Below are 11501 nucleotides of genomic sequence, written 5' to 3'. Positions count from 1 at the left end.
TTTTAAATTTTTTGGGTGTTTTTTATTTATTTTTGAGAGACAGAGAAAGACAATGCGAGCCAGGGAGGGTCAGAGAGAGAGGGAGACACAGAATCTAAAGCAGCTCCAGGCTCTGAGCTAGCTGTCAGCACAGAGCCTGAAAAGGGGTTCGAACCTCAAACCGTGAGATCATGATCTGAGCTGAAGCCGGACACTTAACCAACTGAACCCCCCAGGCGCCCCTAAAAGTATTTTTAAAAAATCAGCAACCTGGGATCACATGTGGCCATAGTGAAATGTATCACAGAGCCAAGCCTTCAGATCAGCTACTTAAAGTACAGAAACATTGTTCAAAGATCATCGCTGAGTGTATTATCTTCCAGAACTATTTACCCATGCTCTTTCCACTAAGCTTCACAACAGCCCTTCAAGGTGGATGGAAGGTGGAGGAAGACGCAGAGGTCCCAGGAGGTCAAGCAGCTTTCTCAGGAACCTGTAGCAAGTACCACAGCAGGAGCGCATTCCCGCCACCATCGGTGGCCACCGCAGATGCAGTGTCCACTAGCTTTCGTGAGGGCTGTGACGTGCCAGCGCTGCGCCAAACCCCGTGTGCTGTGGAGGGCCAGGGGGACCACCACTTACAGATCTTGCACAGGAAGTAGGAAAGATGTGATGAGGAACAGGGCAGGGAGCTGCGTTCCATTGGATTCCCAGCTCAGGGAGGGGAGAGCCCTGGCCGGCCAAGCCTGCTCTTCCCTTGCAATGTGATCTTTTCTGGTGTGTTTGCATAATGCTTGGTGGAAACCTCCTGTGGTTCGGATCCACAGAACATGAGACCCGTGAGCGATTTCCCTGCATGTGGCAATTGGCAAAAAAGAAAGGGAAAGAGCCTAACAAAAAACAAATGGACTCCATTTTCTCTCTCTCTGGTTATCATCATTAGCGATCGGTTGTGTGTTTGCTGAAATAATTAAAAGCCTCACCCAGTTGCTCAATGCCCGTGAGAAGAAAAAATTGAAAGTATTCACGATGTAAAAAAGAGGAAGGAAGAAAAGAGAAACCAGTTATGTTGGTCCTTACTTCTGCAGAAAACGGCAGTCAAAGCCCCTTCTACATCGGGACAAGGAAGGCATAAGTTGAATGTTACGGAATAGTTTTTACTGCCAAAAAAGTCATTCTATATTGACTTGCGATAAGCTGACATTTTCTTGGGAAAAACAGGAAAAATGGGCATGAGGAGGGAAAGAAACCAGGTTTCTCCTGACCTCTGACCTCTAGAACCAGTTCCTCAGATGAGACAGTTGAAATTTGGGGTCTACTGGGGCAACTGGGGGGCTCAGTCAGTTGAACATCCCACTTCGGCTCAGGTCATGATCTCACGGTTCATGGGTTCAAGCCCCGCGTCAGGCTCTGTGCTGACCATTAGCTCAGAGCCTGGAGCCTGCCTCAGATTCTGTGTCTCTTTCTCTCTCTGCCCCTCCCCTCTTCATGCTCTGTCTCTCTCTGTCTCTCAAAAATAAATAAGAGTAAAAAAAATTTAAATTAAAATAAATTTGGGGGTCTACTAACCAGGAAGCTTGCAGTGGGTGCAATTCATGCCAGTGGGATAGGATGTTGGGGGCCAGCTCGGAGAACACAAGCCCACTTACTTGGGAGGTCCCTGACACGCTGCCTGGAGGGCCGGGAGGGGGGAAAAAGCAGAGATGCACAAAACCCACTCAAAAAACAGCTGCACCCTTTTCCTAAGGGCTCATCCATCCATGCGCTAGCCCCTCTGTGCAATGCCCCTAATCTGCTGGCCGAATCACTATTTCTTAACCCTCCGTGAGATGTGCAGACAAGCGAGGGGCAGACGGCACTGTGGAGGCTGAGAGCAGAGGTCCGTCCACAAATGGAGACTTTTTGAGCCTCTTCCAAGAACAGGTGGACAGCCATATGTGCTGCCTGGTCTAGGGGGTTCCAGCCCTATGTTTGAGTCCCAGCTCTGAGGAGTTTGAAATGATTGTCCAAGGACCACAATGCACTGGAGGCATGTCTGCTCCAGCCCGTTGCTGATAAATGGAATCATGTTCAGGCGTTTATCTCCATTAACCGAAGAGACCGAGTCCCTAAGAGAGAAAACATCAAGCTGCTCTCAGCCATGTATTTGTCAGCCATCTTGCACGCTTGTTGGGAAAAAGGGATTCCTGGATCCCTCTCCAGCCCTCGTGGGATCTGGACCTCTGACTTTGGGTACAGGAAGTGCTATTGTACAATGGGGAATCAAGGCCGCCTGCATGGCTCGGTGACGTGTCTGACTCGTGGTGTTGGCTCAGGTCATGATCTCACAGTTCGTGAGTCTGAGCCCCGTATCGAGTTCTGTGCTGACAGTGTGTAGCCTGTTTGGGATTCTCTCTCCCTCTCTCTCTCTCTCTGTCTCAATAAATAAACAAACAAATAAATAAATAAATAAATATTAAAATCGAGAATCAACATTTATGGAACTGCTTTAATAGGCAGTCATAACTCTTAGAACAATTCTCCACCTCCCCCCAATTTTATTTTTAATAGAACAAAATTTATTTTCCAAAAAAGAATATGTTCCTTTGGAAAACCAAGATTAAAGTCCCAGGCTGTGACTGCTGCATCAGTAGAAGCTTTATCTCTGGTACTCTCCGTTTCTCCTTCCAAGCTTCCAGAACATTTTAGGCAAATGAGGAGACATTGGAGACAGGGGCTCAGCACACAAAGCCCGTCTCTTGCAGCTTTTCCGTAGAACAATTAATGCTAGCTCTGGCTGTTTCCACGTGCACAGAGGAAAACAAAGACAGAAGTCACAGAGCATACCACATTCAGGAGGGAATTGCTGCCTAAATCTTACTAGTTGAAAGTTACATTAGATCCCAGGTACTCAGGACCGTTGGCAAGGCAACTGCGAGCCAGTAACCTTACACCACAGTATCTTCTCTCCTGGAAGCAAAATAGAAGTCTGCACGATCTCCGCTCAAGACCACAAGTCTGGACGCACACACTGGGCCCCGAATTAGTTTCAAATACACTAATGAACATTGATGTACGCACACACCATCTCTCCCTCTCTCTCTGTCGCTCGATCTATCTGATGTTTTTAATTCCCAAAGCCTGGCACCAAAGCAAATAGTGGCCTAACAATTGCTACTTAAAGAGATGGAATTTTCTTTTTTTTAAATTCTTGTTAACGTTTCTTTATTCTTGAGAGAGAAACTCAGAGAGGGACGGAGTGTGAGCAGGGGAGGGGCAGAGAAGAAGGGAGACACAGACTCTGAAGTAGGATCCAGACTCTGCATTATCAGCACTGAGCCCGGTGATGCAGGGCTCGAACTCACCAACCACGAGATCATGACCCAAGCTGAAGTCCGACACTTCACCGGAGGAAATGTTATTAACCTTTTTCATCTCATTTGCCTCTTGTACGTTTCTAAGGACATCACACAGTCAAAACACAAACTGGAGAAGAGAGGCCATGAAGGGGAGCAGAGGTTATATATTTAAACTAGAAAAATTTTAAAAACAGGGAGAGAGAGAAAATTGGAAGGTAAGCCTGCTGTGCCTATCGAAACTCCAGATGTGCAATCTTTTCTCCCCAGTGCCTCCACCACTAAAAATATGCCTTGGGAAAATACCAGAAGATGCAAAGCACATGTAAATCAGGGTGGGTGGGCACGTGCTGTGGTAACAGACAAGCCTGCAAATCTCCTGTCATAACGTGTGAATCTCGGTTCTCACGCCAAGAGCCCAGAAAGTAACACAGATCAGTGGGGGACTCGGCTCCCCTCGGTCACTCTGGACCCACGCTGACCGAGCGCCCACTGTGTTTGAGCCGTGCCCTCAGGAACCTAATCTCCAGTGAGGCTGGGGAAAATAGGAGAGGACGTAAATGATCTGATGGGCTCCATCGTCTCTGCCACTAACCGCAAGATACTCAAGATGTGTTGCGTGTAGGAGCTTAAAAGCCAAACTTTGCTAGTGGGTGGTGATTTAAATCAACTGTGGCCTATTATACGGTTGTTAAAAAAAAACTAAATCCGAATGTACCAATGAAGAAAGATCTCCAAGACGCATTATTTATTTTAAAAGCATGAGGTAGGGGTGCCTGGAGGGCTCAGCTGGTTGAGCGTCTGACTTCAGCTCAGGACATGATCTCAAAGTTGGTGAGTTTGAGCCCCACCTCAGGCTCTGTGCTGACAGCGTGGAGCCTGGAGTCTGCTTTGGATTCTGTGTCTCCCTCTCTCTCTGCCCCTCCCCTGCTTGCACGCTCTCTCTTTAAAATAAACATTAAAAAACATTTTAAAAAGCATGATGGAGACGAATGTGCATAGTGTAATCTCTATAGAGATAATTTTTTAAAACCATGCATTTAGGGGCACCTGGGTGGCTCAATCAGTTAAGCGTCCGGCTTCGGCTCAGGTCATGATCTCACGGTTCGTGGGTTCTAGCCCCCGTCAGGCTCTGTGCTAAGAGTTCAGAGCCTGGAGCCTGCTTCAGATTCTGTGTCTCCCTCTCTCTCTGACCCTCCCCTGCTCACAATGTCTCTCACTCTCTTTCAAACAATAAATAAATAAACATTAGAAAAATATTTTTTAAAAAACATGCATTTATATGAAAGTTCATGCAAATAATATTATGATGGCCACTTTGAGGAGTGGAAGAGGGGCTGGGAAAGGAAATATTTTCCCTCAAATTTTACTTTATTATTTTTTTAGGAAACATACTTTTTACCAGATGAAAGTCTAGTACTATTTTTATCCAAAATGAAAAAGTTAAAGAAAGATACATGTAACAGACTAGCTGATCATATCATGAAATTCTTGTTAATTGCCCCCATTAATAATGCCGTTCTGGTAACTTGCGGCGGATTCCTTTGTATTAGAGGCTAAGATGCGGGAAGGACAGTCATGAGGCCAGCGACGACCTTCCAATGCCTCGGCTGAAGAACTGTGCATGTCAGGGAGTGTGTGCGTGTGTGCATGTGTGCGTGTGTGTGCCTGTCAGGGAGTGTGTGCGTGTGCACGTATGTGCATGTGTATGTGTGCACACGCGAGTGCGTGTCCACAGAGTGTCCACATACATGCAAAACGTTCACTGTTGAATCTCCATGGTAGATAAATGGGAGTTTGCTGTTCCGGTCTGTCGACTTTTCTGTATATCTGAAAATTCCCCAAGTAAAAAGCTGAGGAACACAAAATGAAAGACGGCGATAAAAAAGCACACCGATGAAAAACAGAGAGCTTCACAGACCTCCCGTCTTCCCACCTTCGGGCTGATGTAGACGGAGTCCAGAGGCGGCCATATTAAAATGTCAGAAACCAGACCTCAGGATCTGAAGTCACGACACATCACAGAAAACAGTGGTGACAATGGTCTGTCAGAGAACGAGTTCTTGAGAAGGATTTCTGTTCAGGCCAATAAAAAGCTGGGCGACCTTATTAAGCATAACCAGACTCTTTAAACTGCTTAATGATTGTCGTAATCATGGTACCTGTTTGGCTGGCCACACCGCTTAGAGAAGTCTGCCATATTTGAAACACTTTTCCGAAATCTGTTCTTAAAAGTTAGCGTCCAGGAGACCCTTAAAAACAATGCACAGGGGGGATGAAAAGCCATCTGACTTTAATCCATTCTCTCGCGAGTCTGTGAGGTGGTGGTGACTCAGGGAGAAAGTATGTCCCTACAGGTCATTCTTCAGGAGGTGAGGTAGGCTGCCATTTCAGCCAACAGCCGCGTTTCCCTGTGTCATTAATGGTTGCCGCACACACAGGTTTATGGGTCCTGCTCACTGCATTAGGCACAACCTCTGATCCGTTTCCCACACTCTGGCAATTCTCTGCAACCAGAACCCAGTTCCCACAGCGTGCTCAGGTGGCTGGGAGGAAGGGACCAACAAGATGCATTTTCCATTGTTGGACACAGTCAATCATAGCTTCCTCTTTGGAATCGGTGACCAGTGCTTTGGCCACGTCCAGGAGATGGTTGTCACAGACCTGTGTGTGTCTGTTACATGCAGTGTGGCCTCGGACACAGGCGCTCTTAGAAAATGGTGTGTTCTAGTCTTTTCCTGACCCTTAGGCAACAGTATGGAAGAATGCGTTGGGTCCGGTTAAAGTGAGAGGAACACAGTCATTATTTTTATCTGAAATATTTAAGGGAGCTGGTGGGAGCCTCTGATCTTTCTTCCCCCTTCACAAGCAGGACCCTTGAAAGGCAGAGACCCGGTTTCTCCAGGAGCAAACGCGCATCTGCACGTCTGAACCGCGTATGTTCCTTGTAACTTGTAGGTCCCGCTGGCAAACCTCCCAGACGCTCAGACTTCAGTTTTCCCCCTGCTGTTTGCGAGCTCAGCGCTAACGACTGTTAGCAGACATAAAGCTCTCCCGATTCTTTGCTCAGAACGAGCCACAGGAAAACTACCAATTACAGCCAAGAAACAGTCCTTCACATGCACATTGTAATGTGGGCTGGAAACCAATTGGAAATGTTTTGATTTGCCCTTTAAGGCCAGAGGCAGGCACTTAAGGCAAACTCCTGAGATGTTTGGAAGAGCAGTTATTCTAAATTTAGCATCCTAATCAACCAGTTGGCATATATGTACTGAAAGATTTAAAAGGAAAGAAATTTAACCTACAGGAACGGAAGATGCAGGTGGATGAAGCGAAGTCTATGAACAGACTCACACTTTTTTTTTGAAGAAGGTTCTCCAGGAATAAAACCCTTGGCAGTTATAACTGTCATTCCTTCCTTTCGTACAGACACGTGAGACTCGTAACAGTTACTCGTGGGAGATTTGGCTCGCCGACTGGACCCAGAGCTCCCCAGGAGGAGGAATTGCGTCTTCCAGGTCACCATCCCCCGTACTTAGCACACTGCCTGCCTTACGCGAAGGGCTAAGTAGATGTGTGTGTGACAAGTGAACGAATTGTGTGTGTGTGTGTGTGTGTTCACTGGACAGAAGCTTCTAGACTTGTAGATGAGCATGAGTCTGCTTGTCCGCCTGGGCTCCTGGGCACCGTCTGTGATGAAAGGACCACTGAGGTTGGGGGACCCTGGTGCTCTTTCTGTCTCTAAGTCATCTTTCTCCCCTACCCTGTGCTTGCTGATTGTTGATGAGCCCCCAGGATACTGGGTTTTTGTTTGTTAGTTAGTTTGTTTGTTTTTGTCTGTTTTTGCTTTGTTGTGTTTTATAAGCTGCTCCCAAACCAGGCACGTGTAACTGAGGTACAGCTTGGGAAGCCCCTACTGGCTTTCCGAGAGAACCCACATCCGATGGCCGGCCTCGGGGGAGGAGCAACCGTGCGTCTTGCCTGGGATCCAGCGGGAGCCTGGGGTCCCAGACAAGAGGTGCCCCAGCCAACATGGCTTCAGGGTCACTTGGCACTTCAGCCAAAGGACACAAAGGAATCCAAACTGCCTTCAGGTACACACGGAGGACATTGACATTGGGAGTTAACATTTATAGAAACCCTTGGAATCTTCCTCAGCATCTTGAGTAATATGCAGATTTAACCAGATGAGGGAAAACTGAAAGACCAGACACTTACCACCCAAGAGAAGGATGTGGGAAGCCAGGAGCTCCTTCTGTAGCATTTTGTTTTGTTTTGTTTTGTTTCAGTTAAATTTTCTCCACGTGGTGGATCTTAGGGCTAGATGTTAATTTCCACCACTTTTTTGGGTCTTCCTTTAATGTTGCATTATAGATGCCCTTGTATAGGAGTAAATTACATGTCTGAGGGCAATCTTGTTGGGTTTCCCTTAAGATTTCAGTTGACTTTAAGCGATTGTCTTTGATGACATTTATCTCCCCTACTCTTCTTGGACTTTTCAAGATAGAGTCACGGAGGCTTTAAGAACAAAACACACACTCAAAACTCTTGTCATCTATTAAGTACCAATGGCACTTGGGAAACAATAGCTCTATTATCAACCAAAAGATGTTTCTTCAGTCATACACTTTTTGCCTTCGACAACAGAAGCAGAGGTGTGAACAACAGAGGAGGTACACAGGGCAGGGGTGCGCTCCATTTACCAGCATGGAAAGAATCAAATACTGGGCAAGGGAGTCTGATGTCTATAAGGAAAATGGAGCAAAGCTGGACAGTGAGCTGGTGGGAGAGACCACCACCCACATCAAACCCGCTGCCTGGCCCGTGGTGGGCTCCCATGAACTATGTATGTATGCATGTATGTATTTTAAAGTTTATTTTTTTGAGAGAGTGTGAGCACATGTGTGTGAGCGGGGGAGGGGCAGAGAAAGAGAGAGGATCTCAAGCAGGCTCCACACTCGGCACAGAGCCTGATTCGGGGCTCGGTCCCATGAACCTCGAGATCATGACCTGAGTGGAAATCAAGGGTCAGACCCCCAACCGACTGAGCCACGCAGGCGCCCCTCCAATGAGGTATTTAACTGGAAGTTGGGGACCTGCTTGCAGTGACCTGAAAATGTGTGTCAATAAAGAAAAAAAGATGGACTTAACAATTACGAATAAAAGGCTGCAAATACAAGAGCACAGCTCCCAGGTTTTACCAGGGTGTCTCCATTGCCAGGTAGGGCATCTCTGAATCTTCTTACCATGCTGGGAAGGGTTGGGGAGCAGCAGGGCCCCAAGGCCCCTGGGAGATCTTGTTGGAGGGGGTGGGTGGATGCTCAAGGGCAGCCCAAAGTGGGCGGGGTGTGACTGTGAACGCTTGGAGGTCTTCAGAGCTTCGCCCCAGGGATGCCAGGCTAAGGCGCAGTTTCCATCAAGGCACTTTTGTTCAGCTGAGAAAGGCTAGTGGCTATACTTCAAATCCTGCTGAGTCAAAAGTGACCTTCAATGCGGGGGAGTCCCGCCCTCTCCCTTTACAGGTGAGGCAGCTGCTCTCAGAAGGCGTTGAGAGACCGTGGCCCCGATGGGGCGGGAAACACAGCCGCAAGTGAGCGCTCCCCTTTCTTGCACTTAACACGTTTATTGACCATCTGTGATTGTGGGTCATGAACTGTGTTGGCATTATTACTTCCCTCCTCCTGTGTCCTTCTATATATGGGCATTCTTTTCATGAGGGTGTTGGTTGCTTCTTAAAATATAATTAACTTCACATCAAGAATTGTTTTAAAATGGGGACTGGGTGGCTCAGTTGGTTGAGCGTCTGGCTTCGGGCTTCAGCCCAGGTCATGATCTCACAGTTCATGGGTTCAAGCCCCACATCTGGCTCTGTGCTGACAGCTCGGAGCCTGGAGCCTGCTTCAGATTCTGCGTCTCCCTCTCTCTCTGCCCCTCCCCTGCTCATGATCTATCTCTGTCTCTCAAAAATAAATAAATGTTTAAAAAAATTTTTTAAAGAATTGTTTTTTAAGAGATTTCGTTACTGTCTCGCAGCCTAAAAATCTTGAGTGGCATGCACCCTTAGCTTCTGGGGCTGTTTAATCACTAAAAATTTGATTCATCTTCCTGGTGTGCTATGTATTATTCCAAATAAATATAGCATTTTATTTTTTTATTTTTATTTTTTTAAGTTTATTGTCAAATTGGTTTCCATATAGCACCCAGTGCTTCTCCCCACAAGTGCCCCCTCTCCTCCATGACCATCACCCCTTCCCTCCCTCTCCCTCCCCCTTCAGTCCATGGTTCGTTTTCAGTATTCAGTAGTCTCCCTTGATCTGTGTCCCTCACTCTCCCCGCTCTTTCCCCCTTCCTCTCCCCATGGTCCCCTGCCAGGTCTCTCCTGTTAGACCTATGAATGCAAACATATGGTATCTATCCTTCTCTGCCTGACTTATTTCGCTTAGCATGACACCCTCAAGGTCCATCCACTTTGCTACAAATGGCCATATTTCATTCTTCCTCATTGCCATATAGTACTCCATTGTGTATATATACCACATCTTCTTGATCCACTCATCAGGTGATGGACATGTATCCCAATGTTCATAGCGGCACTTTCTACAATAGCCAAATCATGGAAAGAGCCTAAATATAGCATTTTAATAGCCTCCCCATCATTGATGAAAACTACATGACCTAGAAAAATCAGTAGGAGAGGCAAGATTATCTCATTACAATGCTGAAAAATTTGCCTTCCAGGGGCACCTGGGTGGCTCAGTCAGTTAAGCCTCCAAATTCAACTCAGGTCATGATCTCATGGCTTGTGATTTCGAGCCCCAAGTCCTGGCTCTGTGCTGCCAGCTCAGAGCCTGGAGCCTGCTTCGGATTCTGCATCTCTCTCTCTCTCTCTCTCTCTCTGCCCCTCCTGTACTCAAGGTCTGTCTCTCTCTCAAAAATAAACAAACATAAAGAAAAAAAGAAAATCTGCCTTCAAGTACGTATGTCTATAGCGTGAATACCACAAACATAAGCCCAAATTAGCCAGAAACAAAGAGCAGTGGGATACACAGTTAATGTCCTTTGTGCTGACAGTAGCAATTATGTCTCCTTTTGAGCCACCTGAAGACCTACTTGCTCCGGAAGGACAGAGGAGGGTCATCATCCTTTTATCACACACTTTAGAGAAATAACTTTTACTTCCCTGGGTTGTTTCTTAACGTTCACCGGTTCTTCTCCAGGTTAGGTTCAGAGACTGACAGCAAGGTGCACAGCAGTTACCTAGTGACTGATGGTTTGATTTCTTTCTCATTTCTACTGGGCCTGTTTGTCACAGTGTTTCAATGGGCAACTGTTGTACCAAAAAGGAACCTGAGAATAGAGTGGGATGGAGTAGGGGTGCGTGCGGAGAGCATGACAAGCCAGGCAGGGACTTTACAGTCCCTCCTTGTCTTTCATACAGAACTAAGAGCACCTGACTGTGACTACCTCTGGGAGAAGTTCCTGTAAGCGTCCTTCTCACCAGCTGAAAAGAGTAACAAGTGGGGGCATCTTACTTCTTAGGGGAGTTTGACTTGCCTGATTTGGGAAACACAGTTTCAAAAAGAGGGTGGAAACAATGACGCGGTGCATTTGGTAATTTAAGTCGCAATCTTACAAAGGCCACAATGGAAGTTGCAAAGGCAAGACTTGGCAGTCGTTCTTTCATTTCACCCAGACTGCTCATTAGGGGCCCTGGTATGTAGGGTGGAACTTCCTTAGTCACTCGGCTGTAAACTGTGCCCTGGGACTCGGACTTGCCGTGAAGGGCAGTTAGGTGCCATGCGAGTGGGTAGGACTATTATTCTACCCCACCGGAAATTGTGGGCTCCTGGTGCACCTGGTGGGGGGCCGGGGAGGGGGAGGGAGAACGGGGAAGGAAAGCATTTATCGGCAAACATTTCTTTAGTACAAGAGCCCTAGGAAGGTGCCGCTGAGATCCCTGCCTGGAAAACCAGCCTTTCACAGGTCCTCTTGGAGGGCAGGGCGGGGTGGGGGGGGGTCTTTGGAAACATTGGAATTCTTCACTTGGCTGGGGCAGTGATCTGCGGCAAGACTGTCTAGAACCCCTGGCTCCTCTGGTTCCCTTCCTGCCGCAACTCCCCCCTCAGGGAAGGAGGGGCCAAGGTAAGGCAGCCAGAGAGCTGAGAACTTTCTGGTAACTAGGAGATG

This window comes from Suricata suricatta, chromosome 4 (genome assembly GCF_006229205.1).
Source record: "Suricata suricatta isolate VVHF042 chromosome 4, meerkat_22Aug2017_6uvM2_HiC, whole genome shotgun sequence".
Lineage (NCBI taxonomy): Eukaryota > Metazoa > Chordata > Mammalia > Carnivora > Herpestidae > Suricata > Suricata suricatta.
Note: the sequence above shows the minus strand (reverse complement) of the source record.